Genomic DNA, 21,318 nt, shown 5'->3' with positions numbered 1-21,318 from the left:
ATTGGAAGAAAAAAGTTTTTAATAAAATAAAATGGGCCATATAATGGAACCCACCAACAAGTGACACTCATGGTCAAGGACTGTGTAACAGGAGGGTTCTCAGGCAGGCTGCTATCACAGGGCACCAAGTGAACGGGGCAGACCAGCTCTGTTTCCAGGCTAAGCCCTGGCACCTGCTCTGGTGTCACTGGTCCCATCTGAGCCATAGGGAGGTGGGCTTGCCGGGAGACGGAGAAGGCTTTCTGGACAGCCCCACAAGCAACGCTCCCAGAGGGATGGGGACGAATCTCCCAAACCCACTGGGTCCTCTGAGAGGCCCATCTAGGCCAGAATGACTCTGCAGGAGCCTGGGCCCATGTCACCAGGCAAGGTCTGGGTGGCTCTGCAGACAGTGCCCTGGCTACCTGCCCTGGGCAAGCCATGCTGTTGGGCCTGGGGATGACACAGTGGGATTTCCAGTCCCAACTGACACTTGCCTAGTCGCGTGACCCCAGGCAAGGTTGCTTAGCTTTGGGGCCCTGGATTCCTTACCTGAAGGACAGCAAAACAGATGACCAGAAAAATAAACAGGCAAATGCAAAAAAGAAAGATTTGTACTCAGTGATACTCTAAGGTGGGTTCTTTAGTGACTTTCAGGCTGGCTGTTTAGGAACCACTTGGGGAGTTTGTTAGAAATGCGGGGCCGGGACTCCCCTGGGGGTCCAGGCGGGCTTGGGGTGGATCCCTGGTTGAAGAACTAAGATCCTGTATGCCTCAAGGTGCAGCAAAAAAGTAAAAAAAAAAAAAAAAAAGGAAAAGAAAAAAATAGAGAAGCAAAAGAGATTCAGTGCTGAAGACAGAGGGCAGGTTATTGACCCAGGCCCTGAGTAGTTCTGGGGTATCTCTATGTTTGATAAGCCCTCTAGATGATTCCAACAAGCAGCCTGATTTGGAAGCCAGTGGATTAGATGATTACCAAGTCCCTCCCAGCTCTTAAAACATATGACTCAATGCACGTATTTAACAAACGCTCATGACCGATTCAGCAACCGTGACCCCAAACCTAACAGCGGTCTTGCATTACTCAGATGTCACTTAATGCTTGCCGATGAATAACTCTTTGCTTTACAGAAAACAAAATAAAATGAAATTTAATCAGGGGTCCTAAAATAGACCCGTCTCTCATTTCCCTTGAAGAAATTTTCTAAAACTGAAATAGAATGTCCACAATGAATGTCCCTGGGCTCGGAGCAGGAAGGTGAGGGTTTGGCAAGTCCAGGGCTGTGAACTCTAATTCCACTTGGGCCTACTGGTTTGCAGTGATGACCCCGAGCAAGCAGAAGCATGTTTTTTTTCCTTTTTTTTTTTCCTTTTAAACTGCCTTTCTACTCTGTAAGACAGAAATAACAGCCACCGATCTGTCTCCCAGGGCTCTTGGGAAGAATCCATATGGAATTTGCTATCAAGCTCACTCTTTACAACTAACACCACGGAACACGGTGTGAAATGTCACATTGCATTATTGTCAGACCCAAAGCGTCGACGGCTCAAAATGAAAGCTCCTGACGGAGAATTCCCAAGGAGCAAGGAGAAGGCCTTAATCATTTCCCAGGTAAGGCAAAGTCCAGCTTTAGAACAACCAGAGATAGCTTATCTCTCTTCAAGGGTGCTGGACACAGTGGGGGCCGGTCGGCCCGACCCAGGTCAGCAGTTGCAACTTCCTCTGGCCGAACGTGCTGGCATTCGCCCCGAACAGCAGGCCGGGTCAGCGGGGATGGAAAGAATGACAGCGTGTCCTTCCGTCTTCTTGAGGCTCCGGCTGATATGGAAACCGGCTGGTGCAGGCGGCAGTGGAAAGTATGAATCCATTCTTGCCGGGGGTTGAATGACTGAGGAATAATCAGATCGGGGCTCGTGTTCAAATATCACTGCAGCTCACTTGATGGACTCCCATCCAGACACGTCCTCCTGGGCTGCAGGAATTATGGGCTGCGGCTCGAGGCAGCTGGAGGGACAGCACTTGCAAAGGCAGGCAGTGGGGGGAGGGGGAGAGCTCCCGACAACTGAAGTCGGGGAGGTGAGGGGTGGGGGGTGGGGATGAGGGTGACCGCCTGTGCTCCTCATGGTCCCAAGCACCCAGCTAGGCTCTGGAGTCTTCTCTAAGGCCGCTCACCGTTGTAAGAGCCTCACTGTGATCCTAAGAGATGTAACAGTATTTGCCCCACTCCCTGAATATTTACTGGAGAAGGAAAAGGCGACCCACTCCAGTATCTGGCCTGGAGAATTCCATAGACTGTATAGTCCATGGGGTTGCAAAGAGTCAGATACCACTGAGCAACTTTCACTGAATATTTGTTGGAAGAAATGGTGCTGAAACTGAAGCTCCAACACTTCGGCCACCTGATGGGAAGAGCCGACTCATTGGAAAAGACCCTGATGCTGGGAAGGATTGAAGGTGGGAGGAGAAGCAGATGACAGGATGAGATGGTTGGATGGCATCACCGACTCGATGGATATGAGTTTGAGCAAACTCTGGGAGATGGTGAAGGCCAGGGAAACCTGGCATGCTGCAAGTCCATGGAGTTGCAAAGAGGCGGACATGACTGAGCAACTAAACAAAAACAAAAAATGAGAGAATCTAACTGCACAGAGACTAAATGTCTTGACTGAGGTTGTACAGAGCAGAGACCCCCACGCCCTGGCCTTTTGGGTCTGAAGCCTGAGACCTGGGGGCTTCCCACCACCCTGCTAGTGTCACCTTTACACAGGTCTAAAACATCACTGTGAGCCGTGGAAGAGCAGAGAAAGGCCAGCGACACAGGGGATGTTTGTGAACAGGACAGGGAAGGAAGACGGAGGGGAGTGTTAGGTCAAAATTTCAAATACAGCTTTTAAGCCAGTACTAGGAAAAGGACAGAGAGAAAAAACAAAAACACTGAGCAGTGAGTCTGGAGTTCTCGAGCCTTCTGGAGAGGTCTTGTCCTAGAGCTGTCCCAGAGTTGTCTTGATCTCTGTGGGAAACAGCAACCAGACACGCGCCCAGGCTGGAGAGTCTGAGGAACCAGTGTGTTTGTGCCTCCCGTGTCATTTTGCTGGGCTGCCCGGTGGCTCAGATGGTAAAGAATCTCCTGCCTGCAGTGCAGGAGAACGCGAGTTCGATCCCTGGGACTGGAAGATCCCATGGAGGAGGAAATGGCAATCCACTCCAGCATTGTTGCCTGGAGAATTCCATGGACAGAGAAGCCTGGCAGGCTACAGTCCACGGGGTCGCAAAGAGTTGGACACGACTGAGCAACTAACCCTTTCGCTTTCATCATTTCGTCAGAGCGTCTTAGATCTGAAAGGTGCTGGTTCTAACGTCCCGCTCAAACCAGGGCGCTGTTTCTAGGACCCCGACTGCCTCTGCTCAGAGAGCTGGGACTGGGGTGGAGCAAGGGAGGCAGGGAATAAAGACTTCTTAAAAACAGAACGAAATAAAAATGAATACCTCGGAAAGTCAAAAGATGCATTGGTATCACCCCTTAAAAGATCTTGTCAATCTGAGAAAGGATTATTCATGCCCTCTTCTTCCCTCTTACTTGAAAAGTTTCCTCAAACAGAAGAAGAAAAATAAGAGCAAGAAGCAGGAGGAGGAGGAAAGAGGAAATTCTCTCTCCTGCCAGTCCCAGCTTCTCCCCCGATTCTCGCCAGCTGCTAAATTCTGAGCCTAGAAGCCAAGAGCCCCAAAGAAAATGAGTGTTTGTTCCCAGATGGCAATCCCGTTACACGTGACAAAGATCACTGAAAATGAAGTCTGTTGACACATCCATCACATCACAGAGTCACCCCCTCCCCTTTCACGCGTGTGACGAGAACACTTAAGGTCTACTTTCTTAACGCAGTGCAAAAACACAGGAGTATCAACCACAGTCACCATCCTGGACGTTAGGTCCCCAGAGCTCACTCATCTCATAATGGAAAGCGTGCACATTCGACCAACATCTCCCCGTTCCTTCCACAGCCTCCAGCCACCATCCTACTCTCTGCTTCAGCTGGAGAGTGAAGATTACAATAACAGGGTGTGAGGGTGCTTAGTTGCTCAGTCGTGTCCAAGTCTTTGCAACCCCATGGATAGTAGCCCACCAACCTCCTCTGTCCACGGAATTTTCCAGGCAAGAATACTGGAGAGGGTGGCCATTTCCTTCTCCAGAGGATCTTCCTGACCCAGGGAGCGAACCCCCATCTCTTGCGTCTCCTGAATTGCCGGCTGATTCTTACCACTTAGCCATCAGGGAAATACACACACACACACTAACAGTGTTATTGGCTCAACTGTGACTTACCTCCCAGATTCACATGTTGAAACCCTAACTCCCAGTACCTCTGAATGTAACTATATTTGGAGATAGGGCCTTTAAGGAGGTAATTACGGTAAAATGAGACCAATCTGACTGGTGTTCTTATCAGAAGAGGAAATCAGGACATAGACCATGCACAAGGCCAAGGCCACGTGAGGCACAGCCATCTACAAGCCAAGGGGAGCGGCCTCAGGAGAAGCCAAAGCTGCCAGCACCTTCAGCTTGGACTTCCGGCCTCCAGAGCTGTGAGACAGTAAGCGTCTATTGTTTAAGCTGCCTAGTCTGTGGCACTTGGATACGGCAGCCCAGGCAAATACCCAGAGCCTCTATGTTGTTTGAATCTCTGTAGGTTGATAAACTTAATCACACTTTATAGAGAATCAGGGACCGGGTCAGCCACTGTGGAGACCTGAAGGGTGACCATTAAAAAACCAAACTACAGGGACTTCCCAGGGACTTAACTAGGAGTTAAGACTCTGCACTTCTACTGCAGGGGTCACGGGTTCAATCCCTGGACAGGGAACTAAGATCTTGCATGCTGCTTGGTGCAAACAAACAAACAAAACAAGTACATATACACACACAAAGCTAAATAGATTAAGAAGTCTAACCGAGAGCTACCTGTTTATTCCCAATTACCCCACGACAACTTTCCTTTGAACTTCCTGCTGAGGAGGGCAGTGGCCCCGGCTTTTGTATGGATTTCCAAGGACAGGGCTGCTCAGAAACAGCTTGCAAGAATCCTCTGAAATGCCCAGCCTGCTGCCCACCCCCAGGCAACAGTTCATTGAGTTTCACCTTTGCCAAGTGAAAAAGCTGGCTTAAAACTCAACATTCAAAAAACGAAGATCATGGTATCCAGTCCCATCACTTCATGGCAAATAGATGGGGAAAACATGGAAACAGTTCAGTTCAGTTCAGTTCAGTTATTCAGTCGTGTCCGACTCTTTGCGACCCCATGAATCGCAGCATGCCAGGCCTCCCTGTCCATCACCATCTCCCGGAGTTCACTCAGACTCACGTTCATTGAGTCCGTGATGCCATCCAGCCATCTCATCCTGGGTCGTCTCCTTCTCCTCCTGCCCCCAATCCCTCCCAGGATCAGAGTCTTTTCCAATGAGTCAACTCTTCTCATGAGGTGGCCAAAGTACTGGAGTTTCAGCTTTAGCATCATTCCCTCCAAAGAAATCCCAGGGCTGATTTCCTTCAGAATGGACTGGTTGGATCTCCTTGAAGTCCAAGGGACTCTCAAGAGTCTTCTCCAACACCACAGTTCAAAAGCATCAATTCTTCGGCACTCAGCCTTCTTCACAGTCCAACTCTCACATCCATACATGACCACAGGAAAAACCATAGCCTTGACTAGACGGACCTTAGTCAGCAAAGTAATGTCTCTGCTTTTGAATATAGTATCTAGATTGGTCAACAAAAGAGTCCGAAATGCAGTACTTGGATGCAGTCTCAAAAACGACAGAATGATCTCTGTTCGTCTCCAATGCAAACCATTCAATATCACAGTTATCCAAGTCTATGCCCCAACCAGTAACACTGAAGAAACTGAAGTTGAATGGTTTTATGAAGACCTACAAGATCTTTTAGAAGTAACACCCCGAAAAGATGTCCTTTTCATTATAGGGGACTGGAATGCAAAAGTAGGAAGTCAAGAAACACCTGGAGTAACAGGGAAATTTGGCCTTGGAATGTGGAATGAAGCAGGGCAAAGGCTAGTAGAGTTTTGCCAAGAAAATGCACTGGTCATAGCAAACACCCTCTTCCAACAACACAAGAGAAGACTCTACACATGGACATCACCAGATGGTCAACACTGAAATCAGATTGATTATATTCTTTGCAGCCAAAGATGGAGAAGCTCTATACAGTCAACAAAAACAAGACCAGGAGCTGACTGTGGCTCAGATCATGAACTCCTTATTGCCAAATTCAGACTTAAATTGAAGAAAGTAGGGAAAACCACTAGACCATTCAGGTATGACCTAAATCAAATCCCTTATGATTATACAGTGGAAGTGAGAAATAGATTTAAGGGCCTAGATCTGATAGATAGAGTGCCTGATGAACTATGGACTGAGGTTCATGCATTGTACAGGAGACAGGGATCAAGACCATCCCCATGGAAAAGAAATGCAAAAAAGCAAAATGGCTGTCTGAGGAGGCCTTACAAATAGCTGTGAAAAGAAGAGCGGTGAAAAGCAAAGGAGAAAAGGAAAGATATAAGCATCTGAATGCAGAGTTCCAAAGAATAGCAAGAAGAGATAAGAAAGCCTTCTTCAGTGATCAATGCAAAGAAATAGATGAAAACAACAGAATGGGAAAGACTAGAGATCTCTTCAAGAAAATTAGAGATACCAAGGGGACATTTCATGCAAAGATGGGCTCGATAAAGGACAGAAATGGTCTGGACCCTAACAGAAGCAGAAGATATTAAGAAGAGGTGGCAAGAATACACGGAAGAAATGTACAAAAAGATCTTCACGACCAAGATAATCATGGAAATAGTTACAGACTATATTTTCTTGGGCTCCCAAATCACTGCAGATGGTGACTGCAGCCATGAAAAAAGACACCTGCTCCTTGGAAGAAAAACTATGACAAACCTAGACAGTATGTTAGAAAGCAGGCACATCACTTTGCCGACAAAGGTAAGTCTAGTCAAAGTTATGGTTTTTCCAGTAGTCACATATGGATGTGAGAGTTGGACTGTAAAGAAGGCTGAGCACCAAAGAATTGATGCTATTCAGTTGTGGTGTTGGAGAAGACCCTTGAGAGTCCCTTGGACTGCAAGGAGATTCAACCAGTCCATCCTAAAGGAAATCAGTCCTGAATATTCACTGGAAGGACTGATGCTGAAGCTGAAACTCCAACACTTGGGCCACCTGATGTGAAGAGCCAACTCACTGGAAAAGACCCTGATGCTGGGAAAGATTGAGGGCAGGAGTAAAAGGGGACGACAGAGGATGAGATGGTTGGATGGCATCACCGACTGAATGGACATGAGTTTGAGTAAACTCCGGGAGTTGGTGAAGGACAGGGAAGGCTGGCGTGCTGTAGTCCATGGGGTTGAAAAGAGTCAGACGTGACTTAGCAACTGAGCAACATCACTTTTGCCCAAATTCTAGATGTAGGAAAGTCACAACTTATTTCAAGAAATCTCAATTTATAACCCTGCTGGGCCCTCAGAGGACATTAATAACCTAAAGAGAAATCAGAAACTCAGTTAGCCTGAAATATCCCAAATGTCTCTCTTGTTCAGGATGAATGCACCAAAAAAAAAACCCTCACAGCAAATTAATGATGAAAAACAAGCCTTTCAATATCAAAAGTATTTCTCTTTCCTGATGCTTCTACCAAATCTAAGAAAACAGACATTGTTTTTTTTAAAAAAAAATTGTACTTGGTAAAAATAAAACTTCATAATTATAGTGTGTTCTTCTGAAAAACTCCTGAAATACATCATTCTTGCAAAAGGTTTTCTTTTACTGACCTTCTCTTCTTTCATCGCTGACTGCAGTGGAAAATTACATTCCCCTACGAAATATAATCCCGTTGATATGAACACCCGTTAAGATGTTCATCAAATTGCTAGGTGAGCTGCTGTAATTAGGGACAGGCAGAGGGAAAATTACAAGGGATGCAGAGGACATCAGCCCAGAGGAGGTAAACACTGAAAAGATCGTAAGTTGTTTTTAGCTTTGGATCATGTGCTTAGAAATTTTTAAAAATGCTCACAGGCCAAGCTTCCTCAAACCACTGCAGAAGCAAGTACCTGCCTGCCTGGGGATACAGTCTGTTTTGAAAAGAAACCTCTATGATTTCTAAGCCTGACTTTCACCAGAGGCTTCATAAGAGCATCCGGAATGCCAATGACAAAAATCAAACACACACCACGCACGAGTCCCCAGGGCCTCGTGTAGATGTGTGACATTAGGTCTTATCTGAGGGTCATGCTTTGATACGCCTTTAGTGAATACCAGTGGCGTGAGCAATGGCACCCCACTCCAGCACTCTTGCCTGGAAAATCCCATGGACGGAGGAGCCTGGCGGGCTGCAGTCCATGGGGTCGCTGAGTCGGACACGACTGAGCGACTTCACTTTCAATTTTCACCTTCATGCATTGGAGAAGGAAATGGCAACCCACTCCAGTGTTCTTGCCTGGAGAATCCCGGGGACAGGGGAGCCTGGTGGGCTGCCGTCTCTGGGGTCGCACAGAGTCGGACACGACTGAAGCGACTTGGCAGCAGCAGCAGCAGCAGCAGTGGTGTGACCTGAAAGGGCAACGGTTTAGATTCTTACACAGTTGTTTGAAGACAACTGTGAGGACAGATGGGAAGGGGCAGGGGCACTGTGTGCTGCTTTACCTAGAGATTCAAGGAAGCTCTCTGTGGAGCTGACATCTGGGCATGGCTAACTATAACTATGAATATGCAAATCAGTTTGCTTCTATTCACATACAGACATAAACTACATACAGGAGCAGGGAGACCTCATTTTACTTTACGATGAAGCAACTACACTTTTTTGTGGGGGGTGGGCTTCTCTGGTGGCTCAGAGGTTAAAGAATCCACCTGCAATGCAGGAGGACCTGGGTTCTCTCCCTGGGTCATGAAGATCCCCTGGAGGAGGGCATGGCAATTCACTCCAGTATGCTTGCCTGGAGTATCCCATGGACAGAGGAGCCTGGCGGGCTACAGTCCACGGGGTCACAAAGAACGGGACATGACTGAGCTCCTCAGCACAGCACAGCATTTTTCAGAAATGGCAGGTTTGTGGCAGCCCTGTCTCCAGCAAGCTACTGGAGCCATTTTTCCAACAGCATTTGCCCACTTTGTGTCTCTGTGTCACATTTTGGGAATTCTTGAAATATTGCCAACTCTTCATTATTATTATGTTTGTTATGGTATCTGTGATGGGTGACCTGCATTGTTACAACTATGATTCACCAAAGGCTCAGATGATGGTTAGCATTTTTTAGCAAAAAATTATTTTTTAATTAGGGTATGACTTTTTTTAGATATAATGGTATTGCACAGTTATTACTATTATTACCACTACAAAGAAATGTGAACATTACTTTTACATGCTCCGGGAAACCAAAACATTCATGTGACTTGCTTTACTGCGATAATTCGCCTTACATCTAAGGGTCTGGAATGGGACCCACACTGTCTGAGGTCTTCCTATAGATACTGACCCCTCCTCTGAGTTCTGCTTCTCTGGAGAGCCCTAACTAATACAGAAGTGCAGCAAACACTTTTCAATACTCTGCTGTTCAGTGGATCAGTTGTGTCCAACTATTTGTGACCCCATGGATTGCAGCAAGCCAGGCTTCCCTGTCCATCACCAACTCCCAGAGCTTGCTTGCTGCTGCTGCTAAGTCGCTTCAGTCATGTCCGACTCTGTGTGACTCCATAGACGGCAGCCCACCAGGCTCCCTGGTCCCTGGGATTCTCCAGGCAAGAACACTGGAGTGGGTTGCCATTTCCTTCTCCAATGCATGAAAGTGAAAAGTGAAAGTGAAGTCGTGTCTGACCCTTAGCGACCCTATGGATCGCAGCCCACCAGGCTCCTCCGTCCATGGGATTTTCCAGGCAAGAGTACTGGAGTGGGGTGCCATTGCCTTCTCCACCCAGAGCTTGCTTAAACTCATGTAAATTGAGTCAGTGATCCACCCAACCATCTCATCCTCTGTTGTCCCCTTCTCCTCCCACCTTCAATCCTTCCCAGCATCAGGGCCTTTTCTAACGAGTCGGCTCTTCACATCAGGTGGCAAGGTATTGGAGATTCAGCTTCAGCATCAGTCCTTCCAATGAGTATTCAGGATTTCAATACTTAACCATTTTCCTTTGCTTACCACTTTCTGTTCACACCCGTTTCCTGTGCGAAGGTCCCCTGTTATTTCTGCTGAGGCCTCTGCACCAGCCACCCCCCTGCCTGGAACTATTTGCACCCTCAGACCTCAGTTTAGACATCATCTCCTCAGAGAACCTTCTGGGCCCCCATTAAATCCTTCCTGTCCCTGCTCCTCACAGGTCCTCATTTGCTTTACTTGTAGCAGAAATCATAATCTATAACCAAGACATTTAAAAATGATCTGAGGACTTTCCTGGTGGTCCAATGGTTAAGCACCTGCCTTGCGATGCAGAGGACGCAGGTTCGACCCCTGGTCAGGGAACTAAGATCCTACATGCAGTGGAGCAACTAACCCCACGCACCACAACTACTGTGCCTGTGTGCTCTGAAGCCCTCCAGCCACAGCGAGAGAATCCGCGCGCTGCAATGAACGATCCTGCATGATGCAACTAAGAACTGACGCAACCAAATGACTTATAGAATACTTAATAAATAAAAAAGATGAGCTGTCTCTGCCATGTAAAGGTCCATCCCCTGATGGCCAAAGCATGGCTCGGTTTTCCCCTGGGTCTGAGGACATGGCTAGAAGAGTTGAGAAAATATTGGCTGGGCAAATGAATAAATGAATGTCTGATGAGCATGCCACACAGGAGAGCAACCTCAGGACTCTGATCTAAAAGAGGCTGAGAACTCAAACCCAGGAAAAACGTTCTCAATTCCCTTTCTAAATTGTACCCTTCGATTGAGTCTTTTCTCCACATTATCCTGACACACGGGATAGAGGACCAGAGGCCTCGTCTCCTACACTTGAGAAGCTAGGAATCTCATGGATAAGAAAAATTGAGTCCTCCTGAGGACATAAAGCCTATCTAGCCAATTACAGCTGTGTAATAAAGTGATCAGGACCATTGGATTTGGATGGTCTAGAAATTTCCAGGCATAATAATATTCTCTGTTATGGTCTGGGTGGGAGGTGATGATAAAGATTTGCTTATTTAGTAAAAAACTCATCAAGCTGCACCCTTACAATGAGTGTCCAGGTGACACCTGTGCAGGCTCAGAAGAAGAAACCAGGACACACAGAAGCTATCTCCTTATGAAGAAGTGAAAGTGAAGCCGCTCAGTTGTGTTAACTCTTTGCGACCCCATGGACTGTAGCCCACCAGGCTCCTCTGTCCGTGGGATTTTACCAGGCAAGAATGCCGTTGAATTCCAATTCAATTAATTAATCTACTTAAAGGGTTCGAGATCCCACAACTTGGATCTTAACGATGGTCAGGTCAGTTCAGTTCAGTTCAGTCGCTCAGTCGTGTCCAACTCTTCACGACCCCATGGACCACAGCACGCCAGGCCTCCCTGTCCATCACCAACTCCCAGAGTTACTCAAACTCATGTCCGTTGACTTGGTGATGCCATCCAACCATCTTACCCTCTGTCGTCCCCTTTTCCTCCTGCCCTCAATCTTTCCCAGCATCAGGGTCTTTAATGAAAACCCAAATGGCCCTCAGTGGACACAAGTTGGTAGAAAAAGCCACCATCTCATCTAACCCACCTGCTCCCCTTCACCTCCACTACAACACAGGTGGTTTACACAGCAAGCTGCAGCAGACCAGGAATCTAGCTGTAAAAATGCCACCGAGAGTGGGGAACACTCTCTCTGACCCCCTTGCTCCCTCTGCCAGGCTTTCAGAGCTCATCATCTTGATCTAATCTTCCTTTGTCGATAGATGAAAGAAAAACGATGGGGAGTTGGGAAACCCGAGAAAAACAACCCAGTTCACCCAAATATCTCAACTTTCATCCAGAAGAGAAGTGCTACTTATGGGGGCCAGGGAGTGGGGTGGGCACGGAGGGAGGCGGGAGGAAATGCCAGGCTGGCATCACACCTGGGTGTCAGGAGGAGCCAGGACCCCACCCCTGCTGGCCCCACCTGCAGGTAGCTCTCTCCTGCTCAGCACGTGCTTCCCTCCCCAAACAGCCCCCGCTTCATTAGTGCAGGGTGATGGCTTAAAGCTCAACATTCAGAAAATGAAGATCATGGCATCCAATCCCATCACATCATGGCAAATAGATGAGGAAACAGTGACAGACTTTATTTTTGGGGGCTCCCAAATCACTGCAGATGGTGACTGCAGCCATGAAATTAAAAGACGCTTACTCCTTGGCAGGAAAGTTATGATCAGCCTAGACAGCATATTAAAAAGCAGAGACATTGCTTTGCCAACAAAAGGTCCATCTAGTCAAGGCTATGATTTTTCCAGTAGTCATGTATGGATGTGAGAGTTGGACTATAAAGAAAGCTGAGCACTGAAAAATTGATGCTTTTGAACTGTGGTGTTGGAAAAGACTCTTGAGAGTCCCTTGGATGGCAAGGAGATCCAACCAGTCCATCCTAAAGGAGATCAGTTCTAAATATTCATTGGAAGGACTGATGCTGAAGCTGAAACTCCAATACTTTGGCCACCTGATGTGAAGAGCTGACTCATTTGAAAAGACCCTGATGCTGGGAAAGATTAAAGGTGGGAGGAGAAGGGGATGACAGAGGATAAGATGGTTGGATGACACCACCAACTCAAGAGACATGAGTTTGCGCAAGCTCCGGGCGTTGGTGATGGACAGGGAGGACTGGTGTGCTGCAGTCCATGGGGTAGCAACTGAGCGACTGAACTGAACTGAACTGATAATACCCAAGCACATGGCCACACCCGGCTGGCACTGTCCCCCGATTGAGGGGCTAAAAAAAGATTTGATAAAACCCAAGGATCAGTCTTTAGGCTGCTGTTCTTCTGAATACAACACCACATCAGAAGGTGACGAACATTTGGGTTGGGGCGAACATTTGGGTTGGGGTGAGGGAGGGGCACATCCTATTTTCCCAGCTCCGGGATTAGTTGGCAGGTCAACACAATGCTGGGGGAGGCAGGGTGGCGCAGATGGTAAAAAATCTGCCTGCAGTGCAAGAGACCCAGGTCGGGAAGATCCCCTGGAGAAGGAAATGGCAACCTATCCCAGTAGTCTTGCCTGGAGAATCCCACGGAATGCAGTCTGTGGGGTCGCAAAGAGTCAGACACGACTGAGCGTCTTCACTTTCAACACAGTGGGACAGTTTGTTCCTGCACCCATCCACCAGATCCCCAACCAGCTTTTTCTATTTGAGCTGTCTTTCTGGGGCCATCTGGAGCCTTAAAAAGCGAACAGAACCCAACCCAATCGTCTCTTCCTTTTGTTTCCTGATCCCAAGAAGGAACGTTCTCTGGGCTGAGGCCGTCTTGTCCCTGACCAGTTTTTCCTATGTGACTTCTATGCACTTAGTGATCACTAGGCGACGTCAATCTTCAATCACAGGAAAACCTCACTGGCCTGACTTGACTGGGAGCCAGGAGGACCTGGGAAGGGGCTGTGGTGCTGCTCCTTTTAAGGGCATCTGGGAGCATGAAAAGTGGCTTCCCTGGTGGCCCTAGTGGTTAAAGAACCCGGCTGCCAATGCAGGAGATGCAGGTTCGATCCCTGGGCCAGGAAGATCCCCTGGAGAAGGAAACGACAACCGACTCCAGTATTCTTGCCTGGAGAATGCCGTGGACAGAGGAGCCTGGTGGGCTACCATCCATGGGGCTGGAGAGAGTCAGACAGACTGAAGGACTGAGCACACACTCACAGGGGCATGAAGACAGGATCGAGCCCCAGGTTCTCAGCAGAGGGGCCTTCGGCACACAGGGGGTCCACAAGCAGTCACGTGACAGGGCTGGATGGGCTGGGCTTCTCTCCAAAATGAGCTAAATTTTCCTTCACTTAGATTTCAATAAAACGTTAACTCAAGTTTACATGGACCGGGTCTTCATATGAGGACCTCAATCCTGCTCCAGTTGCAGAGAAGGTCACTGAGACAGTTTCATACAAGAAACCTGATCCTGGAGGGAGGTGTGAGAGTGAAGCATCAACAATTTTAGATTAAAAACAAATGCTCAGATACTGGCAATTTTGTGTGTTTCGACACAAAGCAAATGAACTCTCCCACCCATCAACTGTGTGCTTGCAGAGTGCTGGACAAGGCACAACCTGTGTTTACCACATGCAAAGCTCACCATCGCTGGACAGATCCCCGGATGCATCATCACAGATTATAAAACACTTATTACGAATAATATTTGGCTGATGACATGGGCTGAGGTGCGACCTCAAATCACAAGCTTCCTTTTAGGGAAGTTATGAAGGGATGCTAAGCAGGCTGGTGTTACTGCTGTCTTGTAAGGATGGGAAGGTCCTCGTGCGTGAACCCACTCGGCTTCTCTCTTAGACAAGGGATGGGGGGAGAGGCAGCCTGAACTGGAATAACTGTGTGGGTTTTGTAGGCGTGGACACAGAGCCTCCCAGAGGCTGGGGAACTGGGCCTCAGTGAGATGTAGCCAGAGAACAGGTGTGCATGGTTTTCAGAACAGGAGATAGGGTTCGGTGAATACAGAAATGGGGAAACATCTGGGAAACTGAGAAGAAAACTGCTGTGGGTGTTCTCCTTCGTGGAAGTTCTGGGCCAGTTTCTGCCTTCCTGGGTCTTCCCATCTAATACATGGGAGCTGCCCAGTTGTCCCCTTGATGGATGCCTGTGGAAGGTTCCTGCATGCCAGACCCAGACAGGAGGAACCAGGTGCAGCCTCGCCCTCCATGCAAGGAAAACACTGCCACTCTACACTTGGTCTTTTGTTTATGTTGTTGCCTTTTTCTTTTTGGCTGCACCACGCGGCATACAGAATCTTAGCTCCCTGACCAGCGACTGAACCCGCACTCCCTACAGTAGAAGCATGCAGTCTTAACCACCGCACTACCAGAGAAGTTCCTACCCTTGGTTTCTGATTGAGGCTGGAAGGCTGGGGGATGGACACCATCTACCTTCTCATCCCCTTACTCAGCGCCAAGGACACATGATTGTTTTCAGTCACTGCAGGCCAGAAGAGGGGCAGAGATGTTATGTATCGACTGATGGACTCAGGTGAATTTCGGTCCTGACCCTTGAGTCGGACAGTGGACCTGCCTAAAACAAACAGTCCAGCAGCTGAACAGGCAAACGATAAGAACTGTCCAGAAGAAGTAAGCCAGAGGAAACAAGGCCAGTCAACACGTGTGTGGGAAGACAGAACAATTTTGTAGTCAGAGATGCGGCTAAAGAGAAAAAGAAAGAATATGAGAATGTTCTGTGGGAGAGAGGAGCAGAGAGGCACTCCCTTTAGGGGAGCCTGGAGCCCCTTAAAGTCACTCAACTTGATGGGTGATGTGAGGGGAGAGGAGGGCAGGGTCCAGGGGCTGGGACTGGCAAAGCCTCTAGGTGCCAGGGAGGAGCGGGGTTTGCAGTCAGGGCCTTGGGTGTGGCGTCCAAACCCCAGGCAGGCTACTGGCCTGTACACTGACTCTCCAGGCCTCAGCATCTTCACACAGCAAGTGAGTACTTCCCAGAGATGCTGGCTTCAGGCAAAGTGAGGAACCAGAGCAGAGAGGCGGTCGGGGTAAGGGGAGAGTGGTTAAGAACCCAAACTCTGGGTTCAAGTCCTGCCCCCACCCCAACTTAGCTGTGCAGTGATGAGCAGGCTCCTTGGCCTCAGGGACTGCATCCATCAAATGGGAACAAGAACAGCATCTCCGGTCTGGGTCTGTGTGAGGATGAAATCCATCCACATTGCTAAGCATGTACGACAGTGCCTGGCATGGAATACACACCACATAAACATTTGCTTCAGCGCCCCCCAGTGCGTCCCTTGCTCTGGGCATTGGCACAGAGTAGGTGCTGCGTAGACAGTGGGTCAAGTCACCGGGGCTCCATTTCCCTTCTTTGGATGGTGCTGAGAGGCAGGGGAAAAGATCATTGGGGAGGAAAAGTTACCCAGTTTTTAAGAGAGTTCTCCAAGATTTTTCCCTGATCATGGGGGGGAAAAATGGAGCAACATCCACAGAAGGACTAGAATCCTAGATGTGCTGTGTTCTGATCAAGCTGAGTTTGACCTTTTAGCAGATTACTGACTCTGCGATGAGTGTACACAAGCCATGTATTCATCGCAAATTCCAGCTCATGGGGGCCAGGCTCTGCGGGCGGGTACCGTCATCAGAGCCACGTGGAAGCCTGGGCCAAGAAAGAGAAACATGGTGGGGGGTGTGATCAGGCTTCTGGGAGGCAGGCCCTCCTCCCGCCTGAGGAGCTGACACCCCAACAACTCCAACGGGGGTCATAGGGGCAGGACAAACCACCCCAAGGGGCCTGGGACCCACGGTCAGATACACCAGCCACCCCTCTGCCAAGCTGGGTTGTATGTGTGATGCAACTGGGAAAGGAGACTCTCTGGGGCCAGGGGGTTCAGCCATCCATGTACTTCCAGGCAGTGCTCCCCAAATCTGTCAGCATCTAGAGCTTCCCTGGAAGGGCAGAGGGGGACTGGGCCTGGGGGTGTGTTACCTGCCCTCATAATGGGGACAGTCATCATGTCTTTCTGTGGAGGGTGTCCTGGCAAGGCAGGCCCTCTAAGTTCGCTCCATCTAGGGACTCACACGCTTCTCACTGGGAGCCCTGGGAGGGGCCCTGAGGGTGATCACCCCATTTTCCAGGCAGGCAAGTCGAGGCACAGACCAGGTGGAGCGTGGCCCAGCCTCGTGGAAGGAGGGGCAGAGCTGGGCTGGACCCCAGGCAGTCCTGTACTCTTAACAGCTAAGCTGACCGTGACCAGAGAAAGGGGAGAATTCCTTCCAGTGACCCCAAGACTATACAGTCCATGGAACTCTCCAGGCCAGAATATTGGAGAAGGTGGCCTTTCCATTCTCCAGGGGATCTTCCCAACCCAGGGATCGAACCCAGGTCTCCCTCATTTGCAGGAGGATTCTTTACCAGCTGAGCCACCAGGGAAGCCTTTCTAAGATGATAATATATATACATGTGAAGTGAAAGTCCCTCAGTTGTGTCCGACTCTTTGCGACCCCGTGGACTATACACAGTCCATGAAATTCTCCAGGTCAGAAGACTGGAGTGGGTAGCCTTTCCCTTCTCCAGGGGATCTTCCTAACCCAGAGATCAAACCCAGGTCTCCCACACTGCAGGTGATTCTTTACTGTCTGAGCCCCCAGGGGGAAGCCCAGTAAAGGGGCAGGGAGGAATAAATTGGAATATTTGGGATCAACACATACACACTACCACAAATAAAGGAGGTACCTAATAAGGACCTGCTGTAGGGCACACGGAACGCTACTCAACACTCTAATGGCCTATATGAGAAAAGAATCTAAGAAAAAAAAAAGAGTAGATATATGTGTATGTATGGGCTTCCCTGGGGGCTCAGCGGTAAAGAATCTGCCTGTAGCCCCTCGCGTGTGATTGGAGCTTGAGGCGCCAGGGCCGGAGACACCGCAGACCCAGGACCCGGAGCAGCTCAGAGGTGGTGAATAATAGCTCTTCAAGTCTGCAATAAAAAATGGCCTCCAACAGCAAAAGAGACACAGATGTGTAGAGCGGACTTTTGGACTCTGAGGGAGAGGGAGAGGGTGGGATGATTTGGGAGAACGGCACTGAAACATGTATACTATCAGGTAAGAAACGAATCGCCAGTCTATGTTCGATACAGGATACAGGATGCTTGGGGCTGGTGCATGGGGATGATCCAGAGAGATGATATGGGGTGGGAGGTGGGAGCGGGGTTCAGGATTGGGAACTCATGTACACCCGTAGCGGATTCATGTCAATGTATGGCAAAACCAATACAGTATTGTAAAGTAAAATAAAGTAAAAATAAAAATTAAAAAAAAAATGGCCTCCAATAAAACTACATTGCAAAACATGGGAAAGAAGCAAAATGGAAAGAGTAAAAAAGTTGAAGAGGCAGAACCTGAAGAATTTGTAGTAGAAAAAGTACTGGACCGCCATGTAGTGAATGGGAAGGCGGAGTATTTCCTGAAGTGGAAGGGGTTTACAGATGCAGACAGTACTTGGGAACCTGAAGAAAATTTAGATTGTCCAGAGTTAACTGAAGCATCTAATTCTCAAAAAGCTGGTAAAGAAAAAGATGGAACAAAAAGAAAATCTTTGTCCGACAGTGAACCTGATGATAGCAAACCAAAGAAGAAAAGAGATGCTGCTGATAAACCGAGAGGTTTTGCCAGAGGTCTTGATCCAGAACAAGTAATTGGTGCCACAGACAGCAGTGGAGAATTCACTCCTCCTGAAATGGAAAGATTCCGAGGAGGCGGAGTTGGCACTGGCTAAAGAGGCAAATATGAAGCGTCCTCAAGCTGTAATTGCTTTTTATGAAGAGAGACTAACTCGGCATTCTTGTCCAGAAGATGAGGCTCAATAATTATCTGCATTGCCTTTTATATATATTTATATATATATATATATATATATATATAAATGTGGGTCTTGGTTTTTTATTTATTAGTGTGAATAAATAACATTCTAATGAAAATCAGGTTTGATATGTTTGTTTTGAAGTAATATTGGGGAAGTTACATTGGGTTTTTTTTTTTTTTCATCTGTAGCACTGGTTACTTTGAACAAATAAAAGCTTTCTGTAGTTGCCTCCTTCAATAGGAAAAGAATTTGATACCATGGTATATTATTTCCTCAGCATTACAGAACAGTTTTTCTAAATGTTGGAGGAAATCTCCATAGTCATTACTCAATCAGAATTTAGAATTTGCATTTAACTCATATATGCCTGAGGACCATTCTAAGTTTTTTATATGTGTATACATAAGAGACATATGTAAATGGATTGGGAGTTAATTTTTTGTAGTGGTTTTTGTTTTGGTAAATACATGGATAAGTCCATGTTCTGGAATTACATCATTTTGAACAATATAAGAAATAACTTTAACTTAGATTGAAAATTTAAGTCTTAACCTTTCAAGTTAAGTAATTTTGTAATTAATTAGACAAATTAAGGAGTTTAAATTGGGTAATTTTTTAAAGCATCCCTATCAGAATCTGCATCCATATCTGCATATAAACCTTCCCAACAGAATGAAAAAAGTATAAAAATTCTGGTATGTTTTAATATAGTAAAGCAAAATTTAGTTAAATGGACACTTGATGGTTCCTTTTGGTGAACCATTGTTTTACAAGAAATTGAAGTCTCTGTGCTATATTTAGGAAAGGTTGTGATACATGGGATGTCTCAGATTTTTCTTGGAAACCTAATCAGATAGTTTTAAAATAGTGGCATTTTACGATCTACAAGAATAAATGAGTGAACAAACTTTCCTAAAAAAAAAAGAATCTGCCTGTAATGTAGGAGACATGGGGTTTGATCTCTGGGTCGGGAAGATCCCCTGGAGGAGGAAATGGTAACCCACTCCAAGATTCTTGCCTGGGAAATCCCATGGACAGAGGAACCTGGTAGGCTATAGTCTAAGGGGTTGCAAGAGTCAGACGTGATTTAATGACTAAACTGCCACCTCCATGTATGTATATAATATATAGAGCTGATTCACTTTGCTATGCACCTGAAACTAACACATCACTGTAAATCAACTGTATGTCAACAATTTTTTTTTTTTAAAGAGTTCCTTCCTGGGTGGGTCCCTCCTGCCTCCATTGAATGAGTGGCTAGAGGAGCCAGCTAAGGAGGACCCCAGCAGTGACCCTGAGTGACTGACCAGGAACCCCCAGGGAAAAGAAAGGGCTGGCAGAGGCGGGAAGAATTACAAGTGCCCCAACAGCAAGGCCGCGGGGCCCTTCAAGACTCAGAGGTCCTCCCTCTGCCCTGGAGTCCCCGGTTGAGGGCCTTCTCGAAGGCTCTGCTTTCGTTATCCCGCTCCCTGACTTGCAGGACCTGAGTTCTCTTAGGGTTTAGATTAGCCAAGGGGCAAGAAGCAATGCCCTGCTGTCATGCTGGAAGCACTGAGGTTTACAATCTTTTAAGGACGGGACCAGAAGACAACGTGAACTGAAAGGGCACAGAACGGGTGTTCCTGAGGATGCCGGAGCATCTCAGACATCCTCAGGTAGTTTAAGGATGTTCTGATCCCACCGGCAGAGAGGCCAGACACAGCGCCTGGACCCACTGCACCTGCCCTTCTCACGAGAGAGCCTTGGCCCTGCAGGGAAAGACCACAGAGCTGAAAATTCTATATCTGCACCAGCCCGGAAGCCAGACTCCTCCAGACTTAGTGGAGAAGTCAGTGGGTTAAGATGTGTTTATCAAAGGTGTGTAAGTCGGTACACACCGGGACTTCGGCTGTCATAGGAAGAAGGGACGTGGGAAGTGAGGAGTTAAGAGGAGGGTCAAGCACAGTGAGAAAAGCCAGAGACAAGAACGGGGAGCCTGGCTTCTTCTGTTTAATCATGAACTTGCCGTGCGAGGATCTGAGGCCAGCCCCCACCTCTCGGGGCACAGCGGGAGCCGCCAGGTCCTTTCTGTGCTCACGTCCTAGGCTTTCATGCTGTTTAGGGCTGAAGAGCCAGTGCTGCCCAGTGCTGGACCTAACAGCCACATGTGGCTCTTTCAGCTAAACTAAGGGACTTCCCGGCGGTCCTGTCATTAAGACTCCATGCTCCCACTGCAAGGAGCACAGGTTCAATCTCTGGTTGAGGAACTGGGAACCCATGTGCCACGCAGCATAACATAACATGAAAAAATAAAAAAAATAAACTTATACAAAATTAAGAACTCAGTTCCTTAGCAGCACTAGCTGCATTTTAAGTGCTCAATAGTTGATCATGATTTAAATTAATTTTAATTAAATTAATTAATTTAAATGAAATAAAATTTAGCTTCACAGGCACAGCCACGTCTCAGATGCTCAGCGGCGATCATGTGGGACAGAGCAGACACAGAAGATTTCCATCAACACAGGGCGCTCCATCAGCAGCATCCAGACTGTGCGGACAAAGACACAAGGTCCAGAAAGTGTTCTTGAAAGATGCGGTGCGTGTGTATACCATGGAATACTACTCAGCCACAAAAAGGAAGGACATTTTTGCCATCTGCAACCACACAGATGAACTTGCAGGGTAAGTCACTTAACACTAAGTGAATTAAGTCAGACAGAAATACTGTGTATCACTTACATGTGGAATCTGAAAGTTAAACTAGTGAATATAACAGAACGGAAACCAATCCCAGATACAGAGAACAAACTAGCGGTTGCCAGTGGGGAGAGGGAC

General features: G+C 47.6%; 1 protein-coding gene and 1 pseudogene across 1 annotated transcript in view; one reads left to right on the top strand and one right to left on the bottom strand.

Annotated features, from left to right (window-relative positions):
• RCAN1 (regulator of calcineurin 1) overlaps positions 1 to 21,318 on the bottom strand; it is a 123,779-nt gene that overhangs the window by 83,104 nt on the left and 19,357 nt on the right. The gene's annotated exons all lie outside the window — the stretch shown is intronic.
• On the top strand, positions 17,959 to 18,505 carry LOC108637170 (annotated as a pseudogene).

The sequence above is a fragment of the Capra hircus genome, chromosome 1, assembly GCF_001704415.2.
Source record: "Capra hircus breed San Clemente chromosome 1, ASM170441v1, whole genome shotgun sequence".
NCBI lineage: Eukaryota > Metazoa > Chordata > Mammalia > Artiodactyla > Bovidae > Capra > Capra hircus.
The sequence above is the reverse complement of the archived record's forward strand: the minus strand, read 5'-3'. Positions and strand labels throughout refer to the sequence as shown.